At 49.9% G+C, this 24518-nt stretch overlaps 1 protein-coding gene and 1 long non-coding RNA gene across 2 annotated transcripts in view; one reads left to right on the top strand and one right to left on the bottom strand.

Annotated features, from left to right (window-relative positions):
- The first annotated feature begins 5034 nt into the window (after window positions 1–5034).
- Window positions 5035–24518, top strand: part of ZBTB7C (zinc finger and BTB domain containing 7C) — a 352927-nt gene continuing 333443 nt past the window's right edge. Inside the window, exon 1 of the mRNA XM_045458926.1 lies at window positions 5035–5270. The gene's annotated coding sequence lies outside the window, so the exon portion shown is untranslated. The remainder of the gene's footprint in view (window positions 5271–24518) is intronic.
- LOC123588269 lies at window positions 19284–22991 on the bottom strand. The gene is made up of 2 exons (XR_006707786.1): window positions 21040–22991; window positions 19284–20776 (listed from the first exon to the last, which is right to left on the bottom strand). It is a non-coding gene; the product is annotated as an uncharacterized LOC123588269 (long non-coding RNA).

The following is a 24518-nucleotide window of genomic DNA, read 5'->3' as shown; positions in this document are numbered from 1 at the left end:
GGGCAATTGCAGACGGGTTTAAATTTTTTCTATATTTTCTTTGGCACTATTGAAGAAGAAATTGTTCTAACACTTGTTAAAATGGCAAGGAAGATTTTTTTTGAGACTATTGCAAAAGGGGTATTGCAGTAGGGGAGAGAGATCAGGTTCAACAAGGACAGGTGAGGATTTATAGCCAAGGAAGGTGGGGGTCAGTGGATGGAAAATTACTAACATCCCAGTGGGTGGATTCTTGCTAAACTGACGTAACAGGATTCTTGCTAAAGGCAAATCAGGGTGATCAGATAGCAAGGGTGGGGGGGATTCTAACTAAACTGACTTAGCAGGATTCTTTCCACAACTGGGTTTGGCAGGCTGAAGACAGGGCCCAAGGGTGAGGCCTCATCAAAAAGAGGGCTCAGAGGAACCTGTCTAAAGGGTGATCAAGGAGATTGCCATTGTTACCCTATATAAACCGTACACGTGTGGCCATTTAAAAGAAGAAATGAGAATTGAGAAAATTTATTTTTGATAATAAAAATACCCTCCCAAGGGATATGACAGCTGGATGCAACATATAATCCTGGATTAAATCCTGACCAGAATTGATTTATCTCTCATTTTTGCCTTGAGTGAGATACGTGGCAATGTCTAGGTGTAGTTTAGACTAGATAATAGTATCAAAGGCAATTTCCTGATTTTTTTTTAACGTTTATTTATTTTTGAGACAGAGAGAGACAGAGCATGAACGGGGGAGGGGCAGAGAGAGAGGGAGACACAGAACTGGAAGCAGGCTCCAGGCTCTGAGCTGCCAGCCCAGAGCCCGACGCGGGGCTCGAACTCATGGACCGTGAGATCGTGACCTGAGCTGAAGTCGGACGCTCAACCGACTGAGCCACCCAGGCGCCCCGGCAATTTCCTGATTTTAATTATGTAAGAGAATGTCCATGTTGTTAGAAGACACTCATTGAAGACTTTATCAGTAAAAGAGCTTTATGTCTTCAGCTTACTTTCAAATGGTTTAGGACAAAGGGAATATGTATAGAGAGGCAGCAAGATACAGTGAACATGGTAAATGTTCCCCACAGGGTACCTGGGTATATGGGAATTCTTTATACTATCTTTGTTAACTTTTCTGAAAATCTGAAATTATTTCAAACAATGAGAGAGAGAGAGAGAGAGAGAGAGAAAGAGAGAGATACATAAACCATCCTGACTTAAAGGACTGAATCAGATGCTGCCTCTTCCAGGAAGTTCCTCTCTACCGGGATTGCCTCATGCCCACCCTGCCTTGTGGTAACATGGACCATCGCTTTCATCAGCACGGGATGTAGATGCAGCTTGGCAGCATGGGACGTAGGTGAATTCCTGAACTCACAAATCCGAGTTCCGGGACTGCCTCTGCCACTTCCCGGCTGTGGGACCTTGGTCATTACCATTGCTGAGACCATATTTCTCTTCAATAAACAACCATGAAATGTATTGTGCACAGTTGTTAGGAGGAATGTACGACGGTCCGTGTCAGGAGTTCTGATTCTAGAGGAGCTCTGTAAAAGTTAATTCCCTTCTTTTCCCCTTCTCTGGAATCAGCCTTTTACCATCCTTGGGACACAGGTAAAGTTTTGAACCCGATCCCCCGACAATTTCTGTACAATTTCTTCTAATAACTAATACTGATAATTTACAAAGTACTCCAAGGTGCTCAATATGCTCCTTAAGGAGTGTTGTCCATTAGGCAATAGTTGCTCACAGCCTTTCTCGTTGGTCACCCCAGCGTCTCGATGGGGTGGAAACTTCCCGTTATTATCCCCTTTTTATGGGTTGGGAAGCAGAGGCACGAGGACATGAATGATATGCCTTTCTATGTTCCATGGCTGATAAGTAGATGAGTCTGGCAGGAGCTAGTAAATCCTACTACCTATGGTCAGGTTTACTGATGCAGTTACCTACCAACAAGTATATTGCAAATGAGTCTTACAGAGTTCTCTGGATCTCTGTCCTTATGTGTTACCACACCTTCACCATTCTAAAAGGACTTTTCATTCATTTGGCTTTTTAATTTTTTAAAAATGTTTTAATGTTTATTTATTATTGACAAAGAGAGACAGAGCATGAGTGGGGGAGGGGCAGAGAGAGAGGGAGACACAGCATCTGATACAGGCTCCAGGCTCTGAGCTGTCAGTACAGAGCCCGTCGTGGGGCTCGAACTCACGGACAGCGAGATCACGACCTGAGCCGAAGTCGGACGCTCAACCAACTGAGCCACCCAGGCGCCCCGGTTTATTAATCTTTTAGTGAGCACCTATTAGGTGTTAAGTGTGTTAGGCACTGAGGACACCAAGCTGGGGAAGGAGCTCAAACCCTTGTGGCAAAAAAATATGAAAGGAACAAAAATGTAGCATAAGAGCTGCTTAAAAATGTTATTATTATTTAAATTTTAGTTAACATACAGTGCATAATTGGTTTCAGGAGTACTAGCTGCTTTATTTATTTTTTTATTTTTTAGTTTTTTAAGGTTACATATTTTTTATTTTGTATTTTCCATTTGTGCAGGAAAAACATGCAAACTGACATAATCTGTGGCTATTTTATGACTAGCTGCTTTCTTTAAAAATATTCTATAGTATTACTATTTGCAGACCATTCTCATCCTCATTGTTCTTAAATTTATAAGTTTTGCCTGCATGATTAGACTCAGTAGCACGGAGGCTCACTGTCCAGAACGTGGAACCCTTCTCCCACACCTCATGGCATGGAAAGCCATTCAGTGATCTGTGGCTACAAACATCTGCTCTGAGCAACTGTACCCAGAGAAGGAAGGAAAATCTTTCCAATTCAGAGACATTTCTAATTTGGTAGAAGATTCTTTTCTCAAACAAAACACCCTTTCCATGGCTCTAGCTGCCCTCAGCCCCAGAACTGCAGTCCCATCATCTGTTAGTGCCTTGCCATTCCAGGGCTTAGATCCTCCCGGTATTCCTCAAACGCAACCCCATGTTTCTGGCTTAGAAGCTTCACCGTATCAGCTGGGTCAGCAGAACTCCAAATTGCTGAACACCCTTTAGTGAAAGGAGAAGAGAGAGACAACCTAACTTGGGAGGGCAATGGCTCTTAGGGCTCGAAGCAAGGGTATGATTTTGCCACTGAAAGCTCTAGCAACTTGGAAGCCTGATGTCCTGAATCTAAAAATCTCTTAAGTTTCTGGGACGGACTTCCCTAGACTTCTTATGAACCTTTGAACGGTGTGGGTAAGGTGGTTGTTCAAACTATTGAATGAATGATATTTACTTTGCAGGAAAAGCCAGGCGTCTCTAGCAAGTGGAAGACGATATACAAACCCCTATGTTCCAGATTCCCCTTTCATGTTTGTACCTAGCTGTCCACTGTCACATCCTATTCCAGAGCGTTTCTCCTGTCTTCGCTATCCCAACGTGGTGCCTTACAATGTGCATTTATTACACGAATGAATGAAGCGATAAAAAATGCCAATGAGCGACACTGGGTAGAAGTGCCGAGCAAGAGGTCCGCACATTTTTGTGACTGCTGTAAAGGACGCCATCGAGTATCTCCAACGTTAAAAGACATGACCCAGACAGCAACAGCTCTACCGCTCTTTCATTAGCCAATGGCCAGAATAGGCACGGGAGGGAGGGATTCGCTTTCTCGACCGTCCTGGCCGCCCCTCTCGGTCCAGGAAAGCTCAGCCCCTGCAGGAACTTGAGGACCGCCAACTTCCCCGCGTCTGATGGAGGAGCCCTTGAGAGAACCCGCTGACATCCGAGGGCGGGCAAGGGGTCCGAAGTCCGCCGAGAGGGCGGAGGGGTGAGTGGCAAATATGCAGAGAGAAAAGCCAGTCCCTGCGTGTCCCGGCCCGCTGGTGTCCAGAACGTCTGGCCGAGCGCGGCCTCGCCTGCAACCGCTCCCGCCGTCGCTCGCGGGCGGAGACCTCCTGCCTCTTCCCTGGGATGGGTCCTTAGCGCTGTCTGTCAGCGCTCCGCGCGGCGCGACCCACCTAGACTCTCCCGCCCGTGCTGTAACAGCGGGGGCGGGGCTTGGCGGGACGGGGCGGAGCCAAGCGCTCCTCGGGCGCGTCCCTTGGCTGCGTTGCTGGGCGATTGGATGCTCTGGAAGGCCGCCTTCTAAGGCCGTCCTGGGGAGTGACCGGTGGCCGCTGGCGGGTCCCTGGCGAGCGGGGTGAGGGGTGCGGGGACTCCGCCCGGCGTGGGGTGGGAGACCCCGCGCCCCAGCGGTCTCTGGGGCGGGGCTTCCCGCCGGGTTTTGGGCGCCCTGAAATGGGGCAAGCCCGTAGTTGCTCGTGTCGGAGAGGTGTCTTTCTGACTCGCTGGAATTCCGAGAGCATTTGGGAAACTTCTCGCCCCCACTCTTTACTCCCTACTTTCGAATGGGAAAGCAGTTGCTGAGTTGTTTTATTTCCTCCCCCAACCGGACTCTGTAAAAATAGCCGTGCGCCGGGGCGGGCGAGCCAAGCGCCGCCGCACCGCTGCCCCGGGCCGGGTGTGGACCTAAAAATACCCGGCGGTCGGGAGCCTGCGCTCCGGGTGCGGGCGGGTCCGGCCGGGCCGCAGAGGGCGTCTGGAGACCGGAGAAACGGCGGCCGCCTGGCCCCTCGCCTCGGCCGGGGCTGTCCCTTTAAATCCTGGAGGAGGCAAAGAGAAAAAAGGAAAGAAAGAAAAAAAGCCCCGAGCGGATGGTGGCTCTGCCTGGCCCCCCACTCCGCCCCCGCGCCGGGGTCCTGCCAGCCGCCCGCCGCCTCCGCGGGTCCGGGGCGTCCCCCGCCGCGCCGCCCACCGCCACAGTTCCTGTCAAAATAGAAATTCCGCGGAGCCGGGGAGGAGGTCGGGGCGCAGCAAGTGCAAGTGTGGCAGGCGGGGAGGGGGCGCCGAGGAGGGGGCGGGCGCGCCGAGAGGCGATCGTAGACATCCGGGCCCTTTAGCCCCGTGCGCCCCCCGAGCGGGTGGCGCGGGCCGCGCGGGCGCCGGGCGCGGGGCGCGGGGCTGACAGCCGCGGCGCGGGAGGCGGGGCGCGAGGAGGGCGGAGGCGCGGCGCGGGGAGGGAGGAGCTGCCCGCGCGCCCGCCGCCGCCGCCGCCGCCGCCGCCGCCGCTCGGCTCCACACCCGCCGGCGCAGCCCCGCCACGAGACTCTGACAGCGCGCGGCCCGCGCTGCTCGGGCGCACAGGCACGGACGGACCGCGGCGGCGGCGACGGAGGACGCGAGGACCGCGGCCCGGCGCCAAGTGCGGCAGGCGCGCGGGGCTGGCGGCGCGCAGAGGTGAGTGGCTTCGCGCGCCGGGCTCGGGCACCGGCGGCGAGGGTCACGGTCTCTCCCGCACCTCGGCCGCCGAGGCGGGTCAGGGGGTCGCGGGGCTGCCGGAGGGTGGCTCCGCATCGCCGACGCCGGCAAGCCGTGTCGGGGCTGTTGCTAGGAGGCCGGCGGTCCGCGCGCCCCGGGGCGCCGGCGGGGGCAGGGGCGCCCCCAGCGCGGCGGGCAGGAGGCGGGGGGCTGCGGTGGCTATTCAGGGGCTCCGTGCGGCAGCCATGCAACGAGAGGAGGCGGGAGGAGGAGGGAGGGAGGAGGGGAGAGCCAGCGGAGAGCGAGCCAGCGAGCGGGCGCCGCGCCTCCTGGCTGGCACCGCGGCCCGGAGCGAAGTGGCGCGCGGGGCTGGAGGGGAACTTCTGCGGACGCGTGCGGCCCGGGGCTCGGCGGCGCCTCCGGGCCGGGACGGGGCGGGCCCGTCGGCAGCCACAGGTGGTTCCTGCCAAAAGTTTTACCGCACTTCTGCCGGGAAGGCGCCGGAGCATTTTGGAGAGTGACGGTTTCCTGAGACTTCGGCACCCGCACCTCACACTGTCTCATCTTGAAGACGAGAAAGGGGGCTGGAAAGTCTGGGATCCCGCATCTCGCGACGCGGCTCCCGGGCTTCGTGGCCGTCCCTGCCCGGGGGGGGGGGGCGCCCTTGTGGGGACTTCTGGGCTCCCGCGGCTGTCCTTTGGGAAGCCTCGCGAAATGGGCTCACGCGCGCCGTGCCTCGATGCCTCGGGAAAGTTAGACTGAGGCCAGCCCGCTACCTGTCGCCCACACGGGGCAGCGCGGGGTCTCCTCCTAGGAACCGCGCTCGTCTTCGCTCCTGGCGTGCGTTATCTCTTGCTCCTTTGAGATCGAATCGTCTCTGGCCGCTGTGCTGCTTTGTTATTCGGGCTGCTTGTCTGTTTCTTTAGGACGAGCCAAAGAAAAGGCAAAGCAGCCGCAACTCTCCTTTCCTTTGAAACCAGCTGTGGAGGTTCCTACCCAAACGTAGGCGAGGAGGGTCCAGGGCCGAGGGGAGCCCGGAGTCGGTTGTGTGTGCTCCCTGCCTGGGGAGCTTCACTGCATCCTTGGCAAGGCTCGGGCTGGGATGTCTGGGGTCTCTGAGACACAAAGAGGATGAAGGTGGGAAGAGAGCACCCCTTCAAAGAGGAAGATGTGCCCTGGTCCGCTCTGGGAGAGAGGCTCTGGGAGAGAAGTCCAGCGGTTTGGCCGGCTTCCTCATTGGCCGGTTGTCGAATCCAGGGCATCGAGGTTAGAACCACCCGGGGAGGTCCGGCCTGGGCTGAAAGGAATCTTTATCCCCGGAGTGGGTTTGATACCACCTGGTGCAAGTCTGCACAGAACTGCGTGAGAGGTGGTTGGAAACACTGCGTCCTTCATTCCCGCTGCCGCTCCCTAGTCCCCTAACCCCACGGAGTCCCTGAGCAGAAACCGTGCCCTTTGCTTTAAAAAAGGTCACAGAATTTTGAAGCCGAAAGATGTCCTAGAGATATGAGGAACATTCATTTTACAGATGAGCAGACTCAGGCCCAAGGGAAAGTGACCTGTCACAGCGGTTAGAAACCCCAGGAGACTAGAAATGACATCAGCCTCCCAGACCAGGGTGGAGAGAGTTCCTTGGGCAAGGAAGGCCTTGTAGGGCCTGAGATCAGAAATGCCACCCCACACCCCAAGCCGATTATGGGCTCATTGTCTGGTACTTTCTGCATCCATGTTTGCCAGCTAATGTGGTATATATTTCCTGTCCTCTGCCCTTGGCTCAAAAAAGAAAAAAAAAAAATCAGGACTATCACTGAAGATTCCAGTCTGACTCTATTCCAACTTTTCCTGCTCCCTCATCACCCCAAATTCCTCAAACTCCTCTGGTAACATAATGCAGCTTGATTGGCCAAGATGAGTTTGCAGCTTGTTTCATTGTGAAGCACCCTCTTTCCGTAGGATGCCAGAACTCTGTTTTCCTGGTAATTAGGTTTTACAGATATTTTTGAAAGGGAGCCCAATTCTGGATCAATTACACTTGGACACAAATGTTGTGCTGTTGTGGATACCAAATGAGAAAGATGGGCTATTATCTGGGGGTGTTGGAATAAATGTTGTTATGAGTGTTTGACACAGCTATTAGACATCAATGAGTGGGTTTTCAGTAAATGTTTTTTACGCCGTATTTTATTGAGCAAACAAAGTGTCTTAATTAAAAAGAACTGGGAGTTGGCCACTTAGATTTTAGCCACTTGTTTCTTAGCAGTGTGTATGAGTGGGAAGGATTTGAATGGTAAACAGACTGATTGTTGAGAGAGCTTCCCCTCCCCAATCAAACTATTCTAGGGCAATGCTCATCCTTCGATATATATTGTCATGTACATCCAGCACAACCATATTAAATCAGAATAGGTGTGGGTGCGGCCTGTGTCGATCTGTATTAGTCAGAAGTGACTTGTGAGAGAGAATATTTTGTAAGTTTTATTGCTTTCAAGGGCATGCGGTATCAGGAATTCAAGGCTCACGCAATGCCACCGAGTAGAATTCTTCTGCTCTCGTGAGCAGATAAGAATCCGTGTCTCCCCAGCTGTGACTGGGGCTCCTGTAGATGAGACCAAGACCGGGCGTCATAATGACAGTCCGGGGTTACATTTGGACAGTGCCTTTTCACTTTCATTGCATGCTAATGTCAGGGCCATCCCCAGCAGGTGCACAGTTCAGCCCAGCCGTTTGTCTGTCTTACGGACGGGGAAGCTGAGGCAGAGAGAGGAGAGGGTGTTATTCCTACCCTTCATGGAGTGCATTAACGTACTCTGGGCCTTCAGCTCAGGGTTTCCGGAGGTGCTTGGGGTGTAAGAGGCCGCCTGAACATATTGCCCACTACCCCTCTCCAAGCACTGCCATTGCAGAAGGGTGCAGAGGTGTGCTGGGGCTACAGTGACAATTCATGGGAGGCCACTCTCTCTGATGTTCCCCACCCCCGCAGTGGGTGAGCAGTTTCCTCCCTCTTATAGCAGGCTGTGGGAACTTGGGGGAGGAGGGACCAGCTGGCTGAGGCTGGGGCGGGGGTGTGGGATCTGTGCCTGTGTAGGGCTGAAGGAGTCCAGGCTATTTATAACCCCTCCTCTCCTCCTGGGAAGAAGAGACTCAAGGGTCTGGAACCATCCTCAGTGGTGACTTCTCCCCAGGGTAGCTGTGCCTCACTGGAAGAAAACCACCACCCAACTGCATGGTGGGTATTGTTGTGAGCTCTGACCCACATGGAGGGGTCCTGCGGGGCCTCTTGGAACCTCGGCTGCTCTGGGAGTTTTAAGATACAAAGATTTTCTAGAGCCAGTGTGTGCACTGTTTCTCAGGCTCTGACCCCGCCCCCCCCCTTTACACAAAACGAGGCTTACCCCAGAAACCTCACAGGGCAGAACTTAAGAATCTGCAAAAGTGGGGGACTTGGCTTTTCTGAATAACGGCAATAATGATTTTTATGTGCGGGGAGATTCTGAAAGCGACGTAGCAGATACGGTTCGCCCTGACCATGAGCTGAAGCATTTCTGTGTGGTGCTGGCCAGGGAGGTGTGGGGCTTGCACGCAAACTCTCCCTCCTTGCCCACCCCTCCCCTGGACCCCTGTGGTCCCCCTCGCCTTGACCCTCTTCAGACCAACACCTGAGTCCTCTTTTGTCTTCAGGGAAGCGGTATATGTCACGCCACTGGCTACAACCTCATCCCTGCGACTGGGCATATTTTCCCCCTGGGTTGGTGGAGGGAAGAATGAGGGTGGGTGGTGGAGGAAGCAAGCAAGGCACTGAGCTTGTCTCTCGGTTCAGCCCCTTGCAGTGAATTAATCCTCCCATCAGATCCATTTCAGGGGCTCGCGGCAGGTTTTGCCAGGGAGAGAAGACAAGCGGGGGGCCCTACGTGGAGAGGTGGGTGCCGGGCAGCCCATGGCCGCGGGTGGTGCCTCCCGAGCCTGGCCGGGGCATCACTTGCAGGGGGGTCTCGGGGGCGGGGCTTGTGTGTTGCTCGTCATCACACCCCCAGCACCCGGCGCCGGTCCTGGGCCCCGCAAATGTTTGCTGAGCGAGTGCTGGGGGGCACTGGTGGGTGGGTGGAGGGCGGTCAGGTTTGCTTCTTTATTGCCGCCAGCAGCACGCCTTGGCACGGGGAGGCCAAGGAGGCAGAGAATCGGGGTGTGCGTGAGAAGAGCCAGGTTTCCACAGGCATTTTGAGAGCCCTGGGCCAAGCTGACTGGCCATTTCACACGGCCAGAGATGCTGGGAGCAACAGACAGCGATGGAATCTTTTTCTAGGAGCTGCCAAAGCCCAGTCCGACCTCACAGATCAAGCAGAGTGAGTTTCCTTTTGTCAGGCAGGTGGGCCACTCCTTTGCTTACTCTCTTGTGGGGACCCTGGGGTCTGGCCCCTGCCTGTCTCGGGGACTCCCTCCACTGCCTGTACTCCACCCTGCTGGATCTTCTTTGTTCTGTGAACACATCAAGCCCATGTGTTTCTCCTTGACTCTTCTTTTCATGTGGCGTGTCCTTCCCTCAGAGCTTTCCCCAGTTGCCCGCCATCCCCCCCGCCCCCGCCCTGCCCCACCCCTTGTCATTCAGGTCCCAGCTGAAACAGCATCCCGTCTTACATTCTTCATAGCACCCACCTCTCTCTCGGATATACTCTTGATTTTCCTCTCGTCTCTGGCTTGTCTCTCCCTTTAGAAGGTAAGCGCCACGAGCGCAGGGACCTGGTCTGTTTTGCTCCCCATTGTGTCCTTGGCCCCAGAACAGCACCTGGCGTGTAGCAGTGCCCGAGGAGATAGATGGTGAGTGGGCCTGCCAGTGAGTGCCAGGGGTCTGTGAAGATGAACCATCCAGGGGCCCTGCCCTCTGATCTCTTCAGCCGACGGGCACAAAACCTTGCTCCCCTAGACTCTGATGGTGGCAGGAAGGGAAGATGGCATTCACGAGACACAGGCCGGGAGGGCCACGGCCACCTGGCGTTAGCCCTGACTCGACAAGGCTGGCTGGCTCAGGCAGAGGGGTCTTCTTTGCGATGGTATGTTAGGGGTCCGGAGCCCTGGCAGCTGAGCCGCCTCCAGGCCTGGAGCTCCTCTGGCCGGCTTGGCTGCCACCTCTCTCTCTGTTTATTTACTTCTTTGGTGAGCGAGAGTTCCAAGCATAATGCCATCCTTGGAGAGTCAGGAATGTTGTGTTTTTCCACCAGCTCCATTCATTCGCAGTCTCCTCGGAACAGCTGTGGACAGCTGGCTGCCAGCGTGGATGTAGGGAGGGTTTCTCGTCAGGGCCAAGGGGTGCACTCAGCCCTGCAGGAATGGGGGATTTCGTTTGTGTTTCGCACCCTGCTGGTTCCCAAACCCCACTGACATGATGCCTGTAAAAACAGATTCATGAGGAAATTAAAAAACTATTAGTGTTCAGTTTACCGCTTCTTTTCTGATTATGAAAGCAATGAGAGTCACGATAGAAACTTTGGAAAATACCGGAATGTGTAAAACTTAAACCAAAAACTGTGACAACACCCTAATTTTGGTGCGTTTCCTTCTAGTCTTTTTTCCTGTTCCCACCAAAACCCACACGCATGTGTATGCACACACCCCCCCCCACACATATAAACGTATCTTAAGATTAAATGTGGTTTTCTGAAACGTTTAAAACTCATGCCACCTCTTTTTTCAAAAATGCTTATTTATTTGTTTTGAGAGAGAGAGAGAGAAAGTGTGTGAGCGAGCGTGCAAACTGGGAGGGGCAGAGAGAGAGGGAGACGGAGCATCCCAAGCAAGCCCTGTGTTGTTAGTGCAGAGCCCCATGCAGGGCTCAATCCCAGGAACCATGAGATCATGAACTGAACTGAAATCAAGAAACTGACTCGTAACTGACGGAGCCACACAGGTGCTTCAAATTCATGCCATCTCTTTTTAATTTTTTTTAATGTTTATTTATTTTTGAGAGAGAGAGAGAGAGCGAAAGTGTGTGAGCAGGGGTGGGCAGAGAGAGAGGGAGACACAGAATCCAAAGCAGGCCCCAGGCTCCGAGCTGTCAGCACAGAGCCCGACACGGGGTCGAACTCACAAACTGCAAGATCACAACCTGAGCCAAAGTCGGACGTTTAACCGACTGAGCCACCCCGGCACCCCTCATGCCATCTCTTAATAAACGGAAAGGTTTCTTCTCTTGGGAGTCTGAGCCATTCCCACCGTGAATCACTGATATTTAGAAGAAAATGTATTTTCCACATTTCCCCACTGGCGGAGAAGATTTCAGTGAGCTTTACCTTCTACGGTTTAAATTAGGAAAACAGTCCCCACCCCCAACACATGGCCAAAGCACTTAGGAAGTTACTGCTCACTCCTTATCTCTCTCCATCACTGTGTGAAGAGAGACATCACCATATCTCCTTACTGAGCATTCTATCACATTTACCAACACCATCATGTTCTATAGAAACATATTTTAATAGATGTGTAGCATTCCTTCAAATTACGTATCATACTTGATTTAACTATTACATGCCTGCAAAAAACCAAACCTAGTACCCATTCACTAATCATTCCTTGACCTAAAAGTAAAAATAGCAGGACAATCTTGAGAAGTATGAGCCCACGTCATTGGATTAGTGTGTTTAGGGCATGAATGTCTGGAGACAACTAGGTGCTCAGGAAATATTTTGCTGAATGAAGGAAATGCAGAAGCCTTCCTTGGGAGGAGAGACCATGATTGGGAGGATGAGACCATGTCTGGCCATGTCAGGGCCTCTTTGGGGAGTGAGTTTGGCTGACAAGGGAGGGCAGGGCCCTGGGGGTGAAGGGGTGAGGAAGATCGTCACGTCCTGGGAAGCGGGAAAGGGCAACACGAGAAGCACTTCTCTGACTTACCAGTTTTGGGGGGTTTTTGGAGGAGGTGACGTTTAGGTGGAGTGTTGATATAAGGGGCTAGAGATGCCTAATTCCCTGGAGACAAGAGGGAGAGGGCACCCAGGCAGGTGAGCGGGCTGTGTGGAGCCTCAGAGTTGAGAGAACAAGTCTGTCAGCCCAGGATGAGGGGTGTAGCTCCACCAGGAGCTGGAGGCCCTTCAAAATGGCGGCTCCTCATGAGCCCAGAACCCAGTTCCGGGGAGGATGGGCCCTCGTGGGTCCCAGAGCTCCACCCTCCCTCCATGGCCGTACTGCAGGTGGGGACACTGAGGCCTCAAGAAGTTAAGGGACGGTGAGGAGCATGGGTTTTGGAGCTGATCAGACCTGAATCCTGTGGCTTGGCCACTTTTTCTGATCACGTTGGGCATGTTGCATAACGTCTCAAAGCTCTAGTTTCCTCGTCTAGAAAATGTTGGACGCCAGATTCACGGGGTGGATGGGGAAATGAGATGACACGCTACAAAGACACGGCAGGACTCCCGACAAAGACTGAGGCATGTGTATAACGTGGAAGCCACTGTTATTCATGCGATTGTGAATTCTACTCCAAACCTGAAGGGAGAGGAGGGAAGGCAGAGGATTGGGGCCCCCAAACATCTAAGACTGTTTTCTTCCTCCTCCCCAAGCTACCACCATACTTCAAGGGGATAAAAATCCCGTCTACAGGAAAGATGACCATTGGGAAGCCACTGTTCATGAGGGTAGAATCAATGTCACGTGAGGGGTGCCAGAATCCCCCCCTCCGTCCCTCCCATGGAAGGGGAGATACGCTTGCGAAAATCACCCTGAGGCTCCAGAGGCTCGTTCTAGATGTCACTGGCGGGGGCACATTATTTACTCCTCAACTCCTGGGCATGAGTTGGTCTTTAGAACAGAGACTGGCCACACAGAGAGTGGCACATGGGGCAGGTCAGTTCTGCTGACTGGGAGCTAAATGGGTAACAGCACAGGACCTGGAGCAGGGCAGCCTGGTAAAAATATAGCGTGGGTCATCTATGTCATTTGAAGTTTCCCAGTAGCCACATTAAAAAAAAAAAAAAAAAAAAAAAGTAAAAGGAAGCAGAAGTAAAAAGTGAAAAGGAAATGCATGTAGTTTAACCCAATATATCCAAAGTGTCACCATTTCTCTATGTGCCCCTTGTCCCATTGCAGGTGCTCAGCGGTCCCCCGGGTCAGCGCAGCCAGCCTGGGGCCCAGGTCAGGTGGGCCGGTCTGGGGGGGCTGGTGTTACGGGGCGGGGCGGGGGAAGACAGCTGGGTCTCTGGGCAGGAACGAGTGAAAGCCAGTACCTTAGGGAAGAAGCAAAGGCTTGCGGGGCCTGACTTTTGTCCTGGCCCAGTGGCGGGTGTGTTGTGTATGCCTGAGGGAGCCTTCCCACCCATACAGGCCTCAGTTTCTCCATCTGTAAAATGAGCTGACATTACCTCCAACAACCATTCTTGGCTCTCATTTCCTAAGAGAAAGCCATGGAAAACAGACTTAGCCACTTCCTAACTTGGAAGAGGTTGGAGATGCGGCTTGGAGAGAAAGTTTGGGCGGCAGAGAGATTGTCCAGGCCCCACATTTTCAAGTACGTCGTAGAAAGTTCTGTCTGGACAATTTAGAGAGACACGTAAGCCTCTCTAGCAATGGCCAATATCCTCTCACCACCATTACGTTGCCTTTATTTAAAAGTATGTTCTCTCTGTCCCAAAAATAAATAAACGTTGAAAAAAAAAAAAAATTAAAAAAAAAAAAAAAAAAAGGGGGCGCCTGGGTGGCGCAGTCGGTTAAGCGTCCGACTTCAGCCAGGTCACGATCTCGCGCTCCGTGAGTTCGAGCCCCGCGTCGGGCTCTGGGCTGACGGCTCAGAGCCTGGAGCCTGTTTCCGATTCTGTGTCTCCCTCTCTCTCTGCCCCTCCCCTGTTCATGATCTGTCTCTCTCTGTCCCAAAAATAAATAAACGTTGAAAAAAAAAAAAAAATTTTAAAAGTATGTTCTGGGGACCGAGGGAGCTGAGTGCTAACTATTATTTGTAAAAAGCGACGTATTTTCATTGTCTTTAAATCCTGAAGCGTCTTCTTGTTCCTGGGTCATCCCAGATGGCTGTGAATGGCAGGCATAAAAGAGGGGAGGGGCCCGCAGGAAACATTAGAACAAAAAAGGAAATCTTCCAGCTCTGTCATCCACGGGCACTCGGCCTGTCCAGAAAGGATGTGGGAAGAGGGAGGAAAAAGGCAGCAGGTGTGTTTGGAGGGAAGGGTGTGTCCGCAAATGTATTTTAAGCTCCCGAAGTCAGACACATTGGTTTTATTGCACTCTGGCGAGGAGGGATTTGAGGTTTTTATCTCCCTGCCACAGACAGACTCTCTTTCTCTTTTGAAAGGAGTGTCTCTTTTTGTTAAATTAGATGCTCGTCAAGTGACTAGGTGTATCTACCTGAGGACCTCTGATTCCCACACAGGGAAGGGGCCTGCCTGCTTTAAGGGCTGGTCCAAACACTTCCATTCACAAATGAGGAGACGGAGGGTCAGAGAGGCCCCAGTGCCCTCCGGTTGCCCGTCAAGGCCGCGGAGGTGGCCACGGCTGCCGGGGCATCGTTTCTGCCACACAGGGCTTCCTCCCCAGATTTCGTCTCCTCCACAGTTTACAGATGACTCAACAGGCTGCCGTGAACCATTTTTTTAAATGAGGATTTCTCTTGTATGTTTTCCTAAACTAGATTTTTTATTACTTTTCCACACATTGTTTGCCTTGAATTTTTAATTTAATTTTTGCGAATAGGTCAATACTTACATGGTTTAACATTCAAAAGGTACAAAAGGGTATTCAAAACGAAACATCTTTCTCTCTCCTCGTCTCTTGGTCCCCTTACTTTGAGGCAACTGCTGTCACTGGTCTCTTCAGCGTAAAGACACGTTGTGAACATATAAGAAAGTATGTATACACGCGTGCAGGTGTACGTACACGTGTCTGTATTTTTGAAGGTTTTTACCCAAATGGAAGTGTACCACAACCCTATATTTCACTTTACATTTAAAAAAAATTTTTTTTTTTAACATTTATTTATTTTTGAGACAGAGAGAGACAGAGCATGAATAGGGGAGGGGCAGAGAGAGAGGGAGACACAGAATCTGAAACAGGCTCCAGGCTCTGAGCTGTCAGCCCAGAGCCCGACGCGGGGCTCGAACTCACGGACCGTGAGATCAGGACCCGAGCCGAAGTCGGACGCTTAACCGACCAAGCCACCCAGGTGCCTCACTTTACATTTTCCACTGAACACAAAATCTTGGGCACATCTGACTCTCCGACTATAAAGAACTTCTTCGTTGTTTTTTGCTTGTTTGTTTGCACTACATAGATTCCATTGTGTGGGTATTCCTTGACTTAGTGAACCAGCCCCTTAGAGTTAGAGATTTTAGATGTTTCCAGTCTTTTGCTTATATAATACTCTTGGTTTAAAAAAAAAAAATTTTTTTTTTACATTTATCTATTTTTGATAGAGACAGAGCATAAGTGGGGGAGGGGCAGAGAGAGGGGGAGACACAGGATTCGAAGTGGGCTCCAGGCTCTGAGCTGTCAGCACAGAGCCCGACGTGGGGCTCGAGCCCACAAACCATGAGATTATGACCTGAGCCGAAGTTAGATGCTCAACCGACTGAGCCACCCAGGCGCCCCTATAATACTCTTGGTTTTTACCCAATGATTTTTGTTATGAAAGCAATCCTTGAGTTTTCTATCGACACATCGACAGCATTTTAAATTTGCTGATTTATTGTTCGCAAAATAAAGAATAAAATTTCAAAGAATAAAGTTGCTTACCTGTTTGAGGGTTAAGAGGAGAATAGACAATTTTTTGCATTGAACTTTCTGGAAAATGAGTTAGTTGCCTTGTCGGCAGTCGTGTATTAAACCCGTGTTTCTGGAGTTCCTACTATGTGCTGGGCAGGTGGTGGGGGAGGGGGAGGTACAGGGTGCCCGGGAGGGGGCTCTGGGCCGACTGGCTGTGTGCGAGCAGCAAGGCTTTCTGACCACAGCTTGGGACATCATGTCCCTGATTCCTCTCCGCTGCGTCTCTCAGCCACTGCCCATCTGTTCAAATTCCAGAACCCCTATTCTTACGCTTCACTTAAATGGACACTGAGTTTCCTGGAGAGTATTCAGGGAGGGATGTAAAGAGATGGTGTAAGTTTCAACATGACCTGTGTCATGCTCGTTGAAGAAGTGTCCCCTCGGCAGGAAGGCCTGGGTAGGACGCAGGAGGAAATCCATTTTGTTAAGGGGGGTCAGGCTCAACTCCCAAGCTGTTAACTCCCAAGTTAAGGGTCAGCAGATCTTAACTCACAAGGTGTTTATCCCCTCTGTCCAGTTTGTTTGTTTGTTTGTTTGTTTGTTTATTGTTTAGTTTGACCTGCTTTAGCTCAGTTCTCGTGTGCTTCAGGGGATGTCATCCTGTTGACCTTTGCATTAAACAATAAGAATTTGGGAAGAAATAATCCACTTCCTATCAATGATTAGAAACATGTATTTCAGTCTAGAAGCAAACTGGGAGGATTTTTAAATTTCATTTATTTTTTTAATTTACATCCAAGTTAGTTAGCATCTAGTGCGACAAGGATTTCAGGAAGAGATTCCTTAATGCCCCTTCCCCATTTAGCCCAGCCCCCCTCCCACCACCCCTCCAGCAACCCTGTTTGTTCTCCATATTTAAGAGTCTCTTATGTTTTGTCCCCCTCCCTGTTTTTATATTATTTTTGCTTCCCTTCCCTTATGTTCATCTGTTTTGTCTCTTAAAGTCCTCATATGAGTGAAGTCATATATTTCTCTTTCGCTAATTTCACTTAGCATAATACCCTCCAGTTCCATCCACATAGTTGCAAATGGCAAGACTTCATTCTTTTTGATTGCCAAGTAATACTCCATTGTATATATATACCACATCTTTATCCATTCATCCATCAATGGACATTTGGGCTCTTTCTATACTTTGGCTATTGTTGATAGTGCTGCTATAAACATCGGGGTGCATGTGTCCCTTCGAAACAGCACACCTGTCTCCCTTGGATAAATGCCTAGTGTGCAATTGCTGGGTCGTAGGCGAGTTCTATTTTTAGCTTTTTGAGGAACGTCCATCCTGTTTTCCAGAGTGGCTGCACCAGTTTGCATTCCCACCAACAATGCAAAAGAGAACCTCTCTCTCCGCATCCTTGCCAACATCTGTCGTTGCCTGAGTTGTTCATGTTAGCCATTCTGACAGGTGTGAGGTGGTATCTCATTGTGGTTTTGATTTGTGTTTTCCAACTGGGAGGATTTTTTACTCATTGACCAATACCTGTTTCCTATGGCATTTTAAGAAATTGCTTTTTTGGGAGCTACTTAAAACACTGTTGTAAAAATGCAACTACCAGCACATAGGAATACCAGGTCACTAAAATCCCAGAGGTGTGCATTTACCCATGTCTTAGAATTCTGTAGATGGATGGTTCTCTATTTCAACTTCTATGAGAACCACTTGCTCATGACTTTGTGGTTCATGAGAATTCGTCAAGGATGAGAATTCGTCTCTTGTTATCCTCTGTGTGATGTGGGCCAAACAATACGTGTTGTTGGGGTGATGCATGGACAGAAACAGAAGAAAGGATTTGGGAGGCTAGGAAATTCTGTGCAGTGGTTAGGTGGTGAGATGTTCTGGAGAGATTCAAGGACCCCATTCCAAGGCCTATGTTTGCATAAGCTTCCCCCAGAGGATTTATATCCATCTTTGAAATCTCAAGGTTTCTCTGACCTAGTACTGATTTACAAATAAATACAAACCACTTGAACAAAAAAGCCTGCCTGTTATTTTCCTGACCATTGGTATCTGTGACTTAGGAATCTGTGCCATGATGAAGCATTATTAGATTCAAAACTCAGCAGATGAACTGATGTCCATCTCAGGTTCCTTGCTTCTACTTTGCAAAATATAGAAAGCTCCCGGAGGGAAGGAAGTGCCTCCCATTTCTGGCTGCCCTCTGATGTTAGATGTGCTTGTGCCCATTCTGCAGATCATCTGCCAAATCAGACTTCAGCTGGTTTCCAAAACTCAGAAACTGTGTGCACAGGCCGGGTCGTACAGAAGAGAAAGCGGAGGGCGAAACCCCTCCTGCTGTCCTGCCAGCCATTGGAAGATCGGGGAGTATGAGCTTGCCTTTGTCTACCCGGAGCCCTGGATATTTTCTTAAACTGCTTTTGAGGGGGGTGGGGGTGGAGAGGAACGTTGTAAAAGTGAATTATCTGATAAAGTAACATTTCTGCTTACATTATGGAAAACTAAATCACACTGTGTTCTGTCTTCGTTGCTTTGCCAGAAATTTCTCATGACAGATTCTGATGCACCAGACCGAGCCACCTGGCTGAGCGGCACCTATTTGCAGAAGTCATTAAAAGCCATTGTTTAACTAAAGGCTTTTCTTTTCCTTCCTTACAATTTTCAAGACCCTGCATTTGCACAGACCTGACTCAGCAACATTCTATTTTGGGAATTTGTTACCTCTTTCTCAGATTCTGGACTGCGGTTGCCTAGTTTTCTGCTCTTTGCTCAGGAATGGCCATTGCATAGATTTTGGCTGCAGGTCTGAAGTAGTGTCACCACAAAAGGACACATCTTTGTACTAGGACCCTTCCCCGGCCGGCCAGCGAGTACCTGGATGACCTAGTTCCCCTTCTTGCCTGCCTCACGGACAACTAACATTTTCACCATTGTAAATTGTTACATTGTAGCCATTTGACAGAGGGTAAAGCCTTTCAATAGGAGGTATGTGCTTGCCTGTACACACACACACACACACACACACACACACACACTCCCCTTCTCTCCTCTTCTCTTTCTCTCTCTCATTCCCTCCTTAAATGGGATCATAAGTGGTAAACACCCAGTATAGTGGCTGTCACAGAGCCCAGACCTTAATAAATATTATCAACTACGACTAATAGTATCATATCATGTTCAAAAGGAAACTATAGCCCCACGTTCCTTTGTGGCCACGCTTGAGTTTCAGAAAGCTCTCTTAGCCTAGTGACCCATTCTGTTGTTGTTTTTTTTTTTTTTTTTCGTACTCCATCCATACACACACAGCACATTAAGAGTCTGTTCATTCTTGGGATGTGTGCAAAATTCCAATTCCTGTCAAGAGAATTTATGTGTGGTTTTAGAGGGGATAATCGACCAGTTAGTATGTGCGCATGGATTTTATACACACATGCGTTGCCGTTTACAGCACACATTATAACATCTTCAGTCTCTGCCAAGAATGTGTATTTCTTAGCCCTGTGCATTTGCATATTATGGGTTCATAATTTCAAATAGCTGTAAAGATCTCTACAGAAAAATGTAGTCACTGTACTCTGATGTTCTAAATCTCAATGCAGTAGTAGAACTTGGCTAATTTTTGCCCTTGCTAATGTACCAGCTCCATAATTTTTACGCGCACACACACACACACACACACACGCACACACACACCTCTGACTTTAGCTTACTTCTATGCAAGGATTTACTAGCTGGGAGCTGAGTTATGCTGCCTGTCCCCCAGACTTCATTACCTTCTCGGAATATATCATACACACGGCACAATATACTGTGGTCTTATTACAGATGATTACAAAGAAAAGGTTTGTCAAAATAAATGAACCCACTGCATCTGATTTTTTCCTGGCTTGGGTCCCTTGCTTCCCACGCTCACCCCCGGCCTGAGGCTTCAGTCATCTGCCTTGCCTCTGGTGTAGCTCAGCTCCTTGACTCGCTCATCACAAATTGCTGTCTCACTCTAACATCACCAGAAAATCCAGCCACCCACACCCCACCCTCTAATCAATCATTAGAGAACTTGCCACTGGCAGTGCTCGATTTGACCAAACAAAATAGAGCAGCAGGAAGAAAAGTAACTTAGACATTTTCAAGGTCTCACAGGTATAAGTCTCCTGAATTTTAAAAATAGTCAGATGGGAGATTTTCTTTTTGAAGTTCAGAACAACAACAACAAAAGGATGCCAAGTTGAAGTCTGTTCTACCCTGTTTAAGTGTAAGGAGTAGTAAATACCCAGACTGTAAAAATCTTCAAATGTGATGGATGCTGTGGAGATACTGCCAAAATCCACAGTTGCAAGGCTAACCTGGGGGTTGCTGGCCCGGAGAGACCAGGCCAGGGCTGGGAAGAGGTTCTAGTGGCTTCTTCATTGTGTGGTCTCCTTTGCTCTTTCGATGTCCCATCAGAAAGTAAATGCTGCCGAGAGCGCCCTGAAGATTGGGAACTGTATGCCCTTTGGAGTATCTGGGAGGGTCCCTGCTTCCCGAAGGCGAAGGAATATCATTTTTCTGGCTGCCGAAGCGGCAGCCGTCCGTTGACTCAGATGCCTGTCGTTGCTGACCTCGGGATGCCTTTCAGGTTCTGCCCGGGTTCTGAGCATTTGTGTTAGTCCTGCGTGTGTGTGTGTATGTGTGTGTGTGTGTGTGTGTGTGTGTGTGTGTGTGATCATCTCAAAAGTGTCTGGACCAGTGTCCCCTTAGTTTTGATTCAGAGCTGAATTGCAGAAAAATCAACTAAAACCTTTACATTTATTTTATTTTATTTTTTATTTATTTATTTTTTTAATTTTTTTTTCAACGTTTATTTATTTTTGGGACAGAGAGAGACAGAGCATGAACGGGGGAGGGGCAGAGAGAGAGGGAGACACAGAATCGGAAACAGGCTCTAGGCTCTGAGCCATCAGCCCAGAGCCCGACGCGGGGCTCGAACTCACGGACCGCGAGATTGTGACCTGGCTGAAGCCGGACGCTCGACCGACTGCGCCACCCAGGCGCCCCTAAAACCTTTACATTTAAACAATTATTTTTAAGGAACGTTTTTAACTGCTTTATCAAAGTATAATTTACATGCCATAGGATTCAGTTCGTTTTAGGTTCGCAATTCGGTGATTAATTTTTAACGACATATATATTAAGTTAATATGTATATGTCAAGAAAGGGGGGTGTCAGTGAGGTCCAGACTGAAGGGGGAGGAAAAGGGAAAGGATTCTTTTTGTCCCACACAGCCCACGCAGGGATGTTCTTTCACTCGCTCTCTGTGCCGAAGGGAGCCACGTGGGCAGGAAGTGTGGTGGTCAGAGCAGGCCCATGGGGTGCTGGGGGACAGAGTCTAGGAGGGCGCCCCCACCTTGATTCCACAAGGTCCTGCCCTGGCAGGTGGGGCTCTTCAGCTTTTGGACAACAACCGTTCCTCCCTGGTCATGCACAGTTCACAAACGCCAAGGTATTGTCACATCAAAAGCATATTCATTAGCGCATTTGGCCAAAACCATTTCCTGTTCTTGCTAACAGAACAGGATGGCTGCAGTGGATTTCTGAGGTCATCTGGGCCCATCCCCCTGTAGATACACAACCAAATATCATCCTGGAGCTCAAGTAAGTGACCCGGGGACACTCTTCTTCGGGGTGGAGCTGGGACTGGATCCGGGTCGCCTGCCTGTGTAGTCCAGTGGTAGGGCCTTGTCATCGCTGCCCTGCTGGAATGGCCTCACGTGCACCACCCAGGAGACGTGGGCAGAAAGGCAAGATGGAGGTCCTCAAAGGCCCATCTGTCTCCTTACAGGGGTCCAGTGTAGCAGCTCCCCAGCCCGGCTCCGGGGTGCCTCCTTGCTAGTTAAAACACTCTCAGTAAGGACACTGCACTCCCCCTTAAGAAAAAAACTGATTTTTAAGCAATTCTCGTCAACTAGCAACCCTAAAAGGAGTGGGGATCAAGTGAAGAACCCCAAAACTTAGCTCCTTATTTCCAAAGCAGCGATCCTTTGATTATACCTGACAACTCCAAGCAAGAAATCAGGCCAAACAGAAACACGGCCATAGCTGCATGCTCTCGGACTTCTGTGCAGCAACCACTATTTAAAATCCTGGTTGCATTCTGTTGGTGCGTGTGTGTGTGTGTGTGTGTGTGTGTGTCTGTGAAAAAGTTCTGAAAAAGCTATATTTTGGGATAAAAAAGAGCGTTTCATCTTGAAGAATTCAAAGCTTTGGAAAAAAAAAGGTTAGTGAAGAAACCAATTGTATGTAGATGCAAGTACTTAATAGACACCCAATGTATGGGGGAAAGGGAAGATCTTATGCTTTGAAAGGGGAACAGCCTTTCCTCTGATCCAAGGGCTCATCATAGGGAATTCTCCCTGCTGGGATGCTTACTTAGAAGGCCTTTTCTTTCAGCCTTTGCCAGCTGGTGTGGAGCAGAAAGCCAACTAATGGGGCAGAAAGCCAAGCTCTCCCTTGTGCTGGGAGCCAGAGCGGGAGAAGTAGGTAGACAGCCTACCCTGAACACAGGAGCGAAGCGGTGACAGTAAAACAGTGGCAGTTACAGCCGGGACAGTTGAACGCTTGAGCCAGTAGGAGCTAGATGGGCGAGAAGGTTCTCTCACTGGGGTCCTCAGACCAGCAACATCAGCATCTCCTGGGAACCTCTGAGAAATGCAGATGATCAGGCCCTTCCCTACTGAGATACCCGGAACCGGAAGCTCTAGGGATGGACCCAGTGAGCTGTAGTGTAATGAGCCTTCCTGGAGGTTCTGACGAACTCACAAGTTTCAGAGCCTTGGCTGTAGACAGAATGGAGGTTATGTTAGGCCATGATTCATCGATAACAGATGGGGGTCAGAGTATTGATTCTGTATTGTTTTTAGGAATGTGCTAATTCATTAACTCATGCCTCGTCAATTTAATACAAGAATTTGTTTTATCCTATAGAATATATAGTTGACTGAATTGCATATCAAAAATCCAGTGAGTTGGATATTATATGGTGGCCCTTGAACACAGTTTTGAACTGTGCAGGTGCACTTATAGGCAGGGTTTTTTGTTTTTTTTTTTTTTTGATAAATATAGTACAGCACTGTAAAGGTATTATTTAAGATGATTTTCCTAATAACATTTTCTTTTCCTAGCTTATTTTAGCATTGTTAATCAACTGTTTATATTATTGCTAAGACTTTTGGAACAGGAGGCTGTTAGTTAAGCTTTTTGGGGAATCAAGTTATATGTGGGTTTTTGACCGCATGGGGGGGTTGGCACACCTAACTACTGGTGTTGTTCAAGAGTCTACTGTTTTGCATTAGAACATGTTAAGCCTAAAATATTTCCATGCGTTTGTAATAAGGTCTTTTCACAGGTGCTTCAAAAAACAAAACAAACAAAAAGTAAAAAGTATACTCAGAGCATAACAGAGGCCTGAGGATCGGACCCACTGGCTCTAGCTCCTGGCTGCGCCTGTTACCGGCAGTGGGGAATTGAGCATATTGAGCATATCTAAGATTTTTGAGCCTCCTTTTTCTTGTTGAGTAAAACTAGGGTACAAACGACCTGCTTCATGGAGTTCTTGAGCATCCATGAGACTGAGAAGTGCCACCTAGCCAGAGTCCAGCTCAGAGAACTTCCCTTCTCCCGGGGCCACCTCCGCCCTGAGGGCCCTGCCAATCTGTGGTGGTGGTCCCCTAGGTGGCCGTGGTTTTGCTTGTCTGGAACAGAGGTAGCGCTGGAGGGGATTTTGGTGACCCGGCCCGCTCACTCCGTTTTTATAGATGAAGAAGAAGATGGGCTCTCTCACCCACGCCGTTCGTCAGTTTGTCCTCACACATGTGACCCTGCACCACAGGAAGGTGAATGTGAGAGCCAGAGAAAGGCTCCTTTGTTCATCGCAGAGGCCTCAGGACAGAGAAGGGACCCAAGAGGTGGCCTGTTCTCGCATGGTTTGCCACTCAGTGCGCCTCGGTTTCCCCCTGTAGGGAGAACACAGCTCCCAGGGAGATGTAGAGGCAGTGCCTTTTGGAGACAGGCATATGCATGGCGTAGCTGCCCCCTGCCAGGGCTGGCCCACCTTGGAGAAGGTGGAAGGTGGGTCTTATTCTGCCAGTGGAGCAGTGGAGGCCCTAAAAGAGCAGACCCTGGGGGGTGGGGAGGGGCTTGGAATTTACTCTGAACGTGAAGCTGTTGGAAGATTTTAAGTAGGTGAGCGATATGCTGTGATTACAGGTTTTAAACAACCACCAGCGGCTATAAAATATTGGCCTCTAAGTGTTACCTCTGGGGCTGTGGCGGGATGGTGGTGGTGGGGCTTTTACTTTGCATTCTGTTTATTATTCTTTGTTGCCGTTTGTGTGATTTTGACCGTGCCTTTTATTCTGTCTGTGTGTGTGAAAAACTAATTAAAAAATGAAGTACTTTTCTAGACCAAAGAAAAATAAATTCTGTGGAGAATATGTAGTACTTTGGAAAAAAAATGATCAAAGCGAATTGCTCAACAAAAAAA

Source organism: Leopardus geoffroyi, chromosome D3 (assembly GCF_018350155.1).
Source record: "Leopardus geoffroyi isolate Oge1 chromosome D3, O.geoffroyi_Oge1_pat1.0, whole genome shotgun sequence".
Classification (NCBI taxonomy): Eukaryota; Metazoa; Chordata; class Mammalia; order Carnivora; family Felidae; genus Leopardus; species Leopardus geoffroyi.
The sequence above is the reverse complement of the archived record's forward strand: the minus strand, read 5'-3'. Positions and strand labels throughout refer to the sequence as shown.